The sequence below is a fragment of the Entelurus aequoreus genome, linkage group LG04 (assembly GCF_033978785.1).
Source record: "Entelurus aequoreus isolate RoL-2023_Sb linkage group LG04, RoL_Eaeq_v1.1, whole genome shotgun sequence".
Classification (NCBI taxonomy): Eukaryota; Metazoa; Chordata; class Actinopteri; order Syngnathiformes; family Syngnathidae; genus Entelurus; species Entelurus aequoreus.
This window is the reverse complement of record NC_084734.1, coordinates 64678088-64686936: the sequence shown is the minus strand read 5'-3', so window position 1 is coordinate 64686936 and position 8849 is coordinate 64678088. Positions and strand designations below refer to the sequence as shown.

At 40.7% G+C, this 8849-nt stretch overlaps 1 protein-coding gene across 1 annotated transcript in view; it reads right to left on the bottom strand.

The window, feature by feature from the left end:
- LOC133648935 (ephrin-B1-like) overlaps window positions 1-8849 on the bottom strand; it is a 130007-nt gene that overhangs the window by 50711 nt on the left and 70447 nt on the right. The gene's annotated exons all lie outside the window — the stretch shown is intronic.

Sequence of the window (8849 nt, the reverse complement as noted above, 5' to 3'; positions counted from 1 at the left end):
GTCAAATAAATATGAGCTGCATAATAGGAAATCCAATAGTGTATGTCCTTCGCTATGTTGTAGTATACTGCGGATGTTATCTCCTTCTGTTGTTGACATTTTTTTCATACGGTGTTGATCTGGAAATGGTTGCTTCGGCATTTTGTGGGTGTGGCACCGGCCGCAGATGTTGACATGCGGAGTTTCAAGCACTCTTCATTCTTTAGCGGGTGACTTTTCAAATGATGCTACAAATTAGCGGTGCTGCTACTTTTTGTAGCAACGCTTTACGGTTGTCTGTTCAACATCTTCCCGCTTGAAGCCAAACCACCGCCAGACGATGGACCCCATGCTGTTTTTCTTGGGAATTAATTCTTATTTCATTTGTTACCAGATTCGCACCTTCTTTCTCGCGTATTACCACTCGCACCGCTCCGCCAGCACCTGCCACAGCTAACCTTACCCATGCTGCTACGTCTCTGCTCCGCGAGGGCGGGTGACGTTGCACGCGCGACAGTATGTGACGTACACTACCGTTCAAAAGTTTGGGGTCACATTGAAATGTCCTTATTTTTGAAGGAAAAGCACTGTACTTTTCAATGAAGATAACTTTAAACTGGTCTTAACTTTAAAGAAATACACTCTATACATTGCTAATGTGGTAAATGACTATTCTAGCTGCAAATGTCTGGTTTTTGGTGCAATATCTACATAGGTGTATAGAGGCCCATTTCCAGCAACTATCACTCCAGTGTTCTAATGGTACAATGTGTTTGCTCATTGGCTCAGAAGGCTAATTGATGATTAGAAAACCCTTGTGCAATCATGTTCACACATCTGAAAACAGTTTAGCTCGTTACAGAAGCTACAAAACTGACCTTCTTTTGAGCAGATTGAGTTTCTGGAGCATCACATTTGTGGGGTCAATTAAACGTTCAAAATGGCCAGAAAAAGAGAACTTTCATCTGAAACTCGACAGTCAATTCTTGTTCTTAGAAATGAAGGCTATTCCACAAAATTGTTTGGGTGACCCCAAACTTTTGAACGGTAGTGTATGTAAGAAGGTGAGCTTGTTTTACACTTCTGTGAGAAGGAGAGACAAGAAAGAGTGAGAAAAGCCTGCAGTGTAATGCCCGCAGCTAAAAGCAACTGCCTGCGATATATACAGGTAGAGTATATTCGATATATCGCCCAGCCCAAGTTAGACGCATGTCGATATACACACGCACACACACACACACACACACACACACACACACACACACACACACACACACACACACACACACACACACACACACACACACACACACACACACACACACACACACACACACACACACTGACACACACACACACACACACTGAAGAGCTAGAGGTTAATATTGTTTATGTGGGTGGTGCAAAGTTACTGTTTATCTCGCTCTCAACGAGTGTGTGCACAAGCTTTATTTGTGCACTTTGTGGCAAACAATGTGTAAACATAGTTCATTCTGAGTTAGACTAGGGAAGTTCCACAACAGTAATCTCACTGCGTGGTCGGTGTTTCCCTTTTGACCCCTCTATGGACTGGACTCTCACACTATTTTGTTAGATCCACTATGGACTGGACTCTCACAATATTATGCTAGATCCACTCGACGTCCATTGCACCGGTCGCCCAGGGGGGGTGTCCCCACATCTGCAGGTTTCTCATTGTCATCCCATTGGGTTGAGTTTTTTCTTGCCCTGATGTGGGATCTGAGCCAAGGATGTCGTTGTGGCTTGTGCAGCCCTTTGAGACACTCGTGATTTAGGGCTATATAAGTAAACTTTGATTGATTGATTGATTGACAGAGAGAAGCGGTGGTAAACATCTATCAAGAGTCCATCTGACATCCACTCCACGTACAGCACAGACAGTAGCACCATTGACCTGTCATCACCACTGGCGCCATAACCCAACCTTTCGATAACTTCCTAAAGTGTCTTGCATCAAAGGGAATGGCAAAAACTGTTAAATTGAGCATATCATTATATTTTCATTCTCTCTTAACCATAAAAACACACTTGTGGGAGGAAAGTTATAGCTTAGAGGAAAGTATCACCGAGGGAAAACTAAGAAAGTCATGTAATGAAATGAAACAACTCGTAGCGACTGCAGTAAATATTTCCAAAACAATCAAGATGGAAAGACTTGATGCAGCAAATTCGACATGTGGGATGATTAAAGACTTGTAAGTCAGAGATGAAATGTAGCCTCTTCACACATCCATGTCACACTCTTTAGCTGGAGCCTTTTTTTATTGGCTGAGTGAACATATTTTGGTCTGAATGAAAGGAACATATTTTCAAGTGAACATATGCAGCCCTTTTATTATGAAGCTGCTAAAGTGAAGTGCGCCTTTTTACATGGTGGTATTAGAAACCCTCATAAAATAAATCCAAAATGACCCTTCACCGCATATTACGAGTCTGCAGTTACACTGGAGAATGATTTTTCCTCCTCTGATTATCTCGTTTTAAGAAGGTGAAAGTACTCGGCTCAGGTCTTAAGGAAGAAGAAAGAAAAAGGGGCTGTGGAATTTAACTATTCCTTCTTAGACACGGTAGATGCTTCAGATAATTGGGACAACGTGTTCAGTGAGGAATTACTGATTTATACGGCGATACAGATGTTTATCGTTTTTTGGGGGGGTGCAAATCAGTGAGAGGAAGATGAGAAGACAAGCTGTAGGCGACAGGTTCTTATTGTGGCGTGAATAAATCCCAGCCTTCATCTTTTACGATGTCTTCTTGTCGGATGGAAAACCCTTATTTTCTTATGACAACCTTCCATTACAGGCGCTTACGACATGGGGCTGACATCTCAACTATGTCCAATCTCGGCATCTGAGGTATGATAAACTATTACATACTATTTGGAAAACTGTATGTATAATATATGTTGTCCTCATAGGTGACTTTATTAACTTTGATCCCACTCGAGCTGAGGTCTCCAACAGGTTGCCTGTGAGCTACTAGTTGATTGCGGCCTGATTTTGAGAAGCTAGCAAAGAATATTTGCTTTAAGTCTTAATATTTTTATATTAATTTGAGACCCTATTAAATGTACACATTACCACAAAGTAGCATAAAGACAATGACCGCTAGTGATGGGGGAAATGATCCATTCTTAGATACGTCCCAATTGAAATGTGAAGGATTCGGAATCGATTGCCAAACGTCCGAATATAAATTATTGAAGTATGTCACATAAAGTTAAATACAGATGGTTCTAAAATGCGGTACTTACGCGAACACCGAAGAAGCAAAACACGGCAGGAGAAGACCAGAAATCATGCAAACTGCTAAACTAGCTTGAATGTGACAGTGAAACAACAGAAGTCTAACCGGAATTCTGTTACATCGGTGAGCAACCAGTTAAGAAGAGGAAATTAGCAAATAGACTAACAGTCAGGAGTGAGAAGGATACCCACACAAACTGTGAGCCATTGATATGATATGACACACCTCTTTGGGCTGCGGGCTTATTGCGACCGTAATTAGGGATATAAAGATTACAGGAATAATGATAATTGATAATGATGAATCCCTGTAAAACGGTTAGCATTACTGTTTGAAATATTGTAAAATCGTGATTGATTACTGCACCTTTAACAATTCACCGTAATAGTGCTAATTTCCCGGACAAGCAGTTGGTGTGCTAATTGCTACCTAGCTTAAATACTCACATGAATACAAGACACGTTAATGCCTTAACATAATCTAAACTTGTATAGATACAAGAACTGAGCAACTAAGATAATCAATTGTGCACATTCAAGTTACCGTATTTCCTTGAATTGGCGCCGGGAATATAGTATTCGCCTGCCTAGAATTACAGCCGGGTCAAACTCGTTTCGCTAAATAATTAGCGCATGCTTGGCACTTCCGCCGGGTCAAATATGAGTCATTAAATGACTCCCGCCTCCAGGTGGTAGAGGGCGCTAGTGATCCTTCTTGCGACTACCAGTACTGCAGGAGACAGGTACTGCAGAAGAAGACAACAAGCAGCAAGCATGCAGCAATTGTTTGCTTGCACTTTTAACATGGAGGATTACATATCTAAAATAAAACCGTTTTCTAAACTGGACTTTCAATCGAAGCAGGAGGTAATAATTAAAGGAATATCTCCAGAGACTTTTAAAATTGAAGAAAGATGAGAAAAACTGCCTTTGATCAGAAGCAGCTGCACATGGACCCATCTACAAGTAAAGGTAAGATCATAATAACGTTTTTTTTATTAAATGTGTTTTTCATGATAAGGTATGCGCCGGAGTGAGAAGAGGTTTTAAAATAATTAGAGCATGCTTGCTCATTCCGCATGGTTTTGGTAACCGCAGGAGTGAGAAGAGGTTTTAAATTAATTAGCGCCCCTGCGGCTATTCAAGGAAATACGGTATATGCAGTGCTCTCTTTGAATAGAGTGGTATATAAACCGGAATAAAAGCAACCCTTGTTTTGTTTTTTTAAATCAAGAAACAAACTATAAAAAAAAATCACAAATAAAAACGGAAGAAGAAAAACATACTAAAACACTCAAATAACAGCCAGAATATTTGTTTTCATGTTTCTCTTGCAAAGAAAAGTACTATGTATGCGGTGTTTATTTATGTTTATATATTTATTTAGTTAACAACAAATTATCGCAATAATCAAGTATTTACGCAGATAATTACGCAAATTGATTTTGACCATACATGCTCCTTTATTGTAACCAAAGATTGTTATCTAAAATCAGGTCAATGCATACGACCGTGCCAAATTGCTAGTTAGTCGCCAGCTAGCTAGCCATGTTTTAAAGCACCTCTTGTTGAGCGGCGTTTCAGTGTTATAGCTTCACTTTTATTGTTGGTTTTTAAGCGAAAATGCATCCAGTTTCCCTTTTCTGTCTACACATCGTGTCTGCTTGTAAGTACTCTGAGCGTGTGCGTTGCCGAACATGCTACTCTGCTCGTAAAACCAGCAATGTCACGACGTGACGACGGTGCGCTGTCATGCCCGTAGAAGAAAATGGAACCGGTATTTTCCAAAAGCAGTCCAGTACTGTTGTTCATTTATTATTACCGCAGTACTTTATTAGTACCGGTATACAACCCTAATACATACACATTATTAATATAATCATGAGGTGCCCAAAGCTTCCTACCCCTATGTTTGCACAGTTTGAGTGGAGATTTGCTTGGTAAGAAAGGGTGCTGAAAAAAACATATAGATTTAGAGCCAAATCACAATTCGGTAACACTTTAGTATGGGGAACATATTCACCATTAATTAGTTGCTTATTAACATACAAATTAGTAACATATTGGATCTTAATTAGTCATTATTAAGTACTTATTAATGCCTTCTTCTGCATGGCCTTATTTTACAACCAGTAAGCCATTAACTAAGAGTCTTCCCTCAATAACCTCAGAATTATTGCTTATTAGTAACCCTAAACCTAACCCCTAACCCTTATATGTTCCCCTAGTGTCCAAATAACTCTAAATTAAGTCTTTGTTACTTAGAATATGTTCCCCATACTAAAGTGTTACCCATGATTCTTATTTATTAAAATTCTAAATTGATTAATCAATTTCAATAATCAATTATATATTTATATATTTGCTGCGTGTACATGTCATACGACAACAGCCAAAAATAGCTTTTGTAACCGGTAACTTGTTTTTTACAGGTTTGATTTTGATTTGTGTAGCAAATAATATACTGTGTTGTGAGAATCAGTATGAATCGAGAATTGTGTTGAATGAAATCTGAGTTGTAACATTTACAGGTTTGATTTTGATTTGTGTAGCAAATAATATACTGTGTTGTGAGAATCAGTATGAATCGAGAATTGTGTTGAATCAAATCTGAGTTGTAACATTCACATCTTTGTTCGTAAGTACAATTTTAGGTGTGTCAGTTATACAAATAAAACATAAATAGCTAAACTCGCCTTTCTTTTAGTCAAAGTACTATTGTAACATGTTGGAGTTGAATACGCCTAATATAAAGTTCACTAGGGACCAGAGTCCACTGGCAGGTGGACCGAGACCAGGGATGTCCGATAATATCGGACTGCCGATATTATCGGCCGATAAATGCTTTAAAATGTAATATCGGAAATTATCGGTATCGGTTTCAAGAAGTAAAATGTATAACTTTTTAAAACACAGCTGTGTACACGGACGTAGGGAGAAGTACAGAGCGCCAATGAACCTTAAAGGCACTGCCTTTGCGTGCCGGCCCAGTCACATAATTTCTACGGCTATTCCATACTGCCATACTTGGTCAACAGCCATACAGGTCACACTGTTGGTGGCCGTATAAACAACTTTAACACTGTTACTAATATGCGCCACACTGTGAACCCACACCAAACAAGAATGACAAACACATTTCGGGAGAACATCCGCACCGTAACACAACATAAACACAACAGAACAAATACCCAGAACCCTTTGCAGCACTAACTCTTCCGGCACGCTACAATATACACCCCCTCATTCCCTACCCCCGCCCCCCACCTTTCCCCCCCAACCCCGCCCACCTAAACCTCCTCATGCTCTCTCAGGGAGAGTATGCCCCAAATTCCAAGCTGCTGTTTTGAGGCATGTTAAAAAAAATAATGCACTTTGTGACTTCAATAATAATATGGCAGTGCCATGTTGGCATTTTTTTCCATAACTTGAGTTGATTTATTTTGAAAAACCTTGTTACATTGTTTAATGCATCCAGCGGGGCATCACAACAAAATTAGGCATAATAATGTGTTAATTCCACGACTGTATATATCGGTATCGGTTGATATCGGAATCGGTAATTAAGAATTGGACAATATCGGAATATCGGATATCGGCAAAAGAGCCATTATCGGACATCTCTAACCAAGACCCATCTCTCAGGCGGTCTCGTCCAGTTCCTGCCTGGACCGACCAGCAGATCAAACTGACTAGATTCTGTTTTAACTGGACCAAAAAAAAACAAGAACGCCCTCTTATTGTGGTTTTCTGCCTTAACATGCAGATTAGTGGGTGGTAATTCTATTGTCTACCTATGTAATCAGCAGATATATGCAGACAAAAGGTGTCCTGGTGAGTGTGTTCCCAGCAGGAGGCTAACTGGAGTTTTGCTCTTTGTGCCTCATTTGCACTGATAATCATATGAAGTTAACGCTGGTTCACTCGCTAAATCCCACCGGATGATAAAACTGGTCCTTTTGGGCTCTTTCGCCATCCTTTGTTGTTGTCATCAGAAAAAAAAAGTAGTTTAGGACTCTGAACTCCAGAATTTAGTTGCCCTCCTCCAATCTAAAGGTCCACGAGCCACAAATCAGCCAATTCTGCTGATAAAAAGAGCACTGGGATGGATCGGAATGTGATGGGAGATAGTAGTGACCTGTCAAAGGCCACAAGGCTCCAAAAATCTATGGTGCTAAAGAGCTCAACTGTGAGCAAACTTCCCCTCCCTTTAATGAAACAAGAGCCGAGGAGTTGGAACACACTAACGAGGAGACGAGGACAAAATATCCATCCTCGCCACAAGTGCTTATGTGGAAAAAAATGCACTTGTGTTTGCATTTATGCAAATAGCTTTGGATGTCAGAGTGTGTGTGTGTGTGTGTGTGTGTGTGGGTGTGTGTGCGAGTGCGTGTGCGTGTGTGTGTGTGTGTGTGTGCGCAGCTCCAACACTGCACCCATTCATGCACTGAGCCGAGGGATGCTTCATCGTCACTGACCTTTTCAGGCTGGCCTCTGGAGGAGAATTATGACAACCAAGCCGAGCCATCCTCGGCATAACAACACACGTCAAGGATGGGGCACAAACAAGTAAACAACACACAAATATGAACGTGCAAAACAAACCCAGGGTGTTAAACTGTATTGATGTCAGTATTTAAAACACCTGGGATACCTACAGGGATCGAGAAGAAGTTGATGGTCCAACACCTGATTGATTAATTGCTTGGCTGATTAAGAGGACAGAGTGCATTCTAAGCTAGTGTGGAGAAGTGGCATCTGCGCTACAGATAGGGATAGACGTCTAGTCAATATCAATCCATGCCTTTTGGATGCCTTCAGTGTATTTTCAGCCGTCGGAAAGGAATACCCAGAGCCACTTTATTTACCAAGAAAAAAAAAGCAACTGCTAATATTTGAAAGGCTGGAATTAGAAGTAAATATTTGCCTCATTACCTCCACCCTGAGTTTTGTTCTGGCAGAAGGTTTCGTCATGTTCGGGGAAAGCTTTTCCTGCACTATGGTGGCCAAGTGCTCACTCAAGGGGGATTTACTGGGTCTTTTTAATTATATGAGCTGCACCTAAACCTGCTCAATATGACAAGAGCTGATTGCTATTCCGACTTTATAGTGCCTGTGGTCAAGGCTCATATCGTTCAGTTTCGCTCCCACACCAACGGCACAACATCATTTTTACTTCATAAAATAGATTTACTGGTAGTAAGTAAGATACCAAAAGTTCGGAAATTGACACCTAGCCCATTTTGTGTAATCGGTGTTGAAAGCCAGTACTATTTTTCAGTGAGGCGCAGTGATATCTAGTGGGGAGTGGCGCGGTTTTGGTCACATGGACCAATCAGGTAGCAGCTTTATTCTAACAACATACCTGCTATGGCGACGACAACATCCGAGAGTGAAGAGGAACGAAAGACCTCAAAAGTTAGAAAAAAAGTGCGTAAAGAGGAAAATAAAAGATGCTATATGCATCTTTCATCTGTGAACAATGAGGACGTCCAGCACTTCACTCGGACACGGTGGGACACATACAGAAACTATTTAAAACAGTGGCTTTGTCTGCAAGACCAGAACAAGCATCTGGCAGAAATCTATAAACATTGCTCGGAT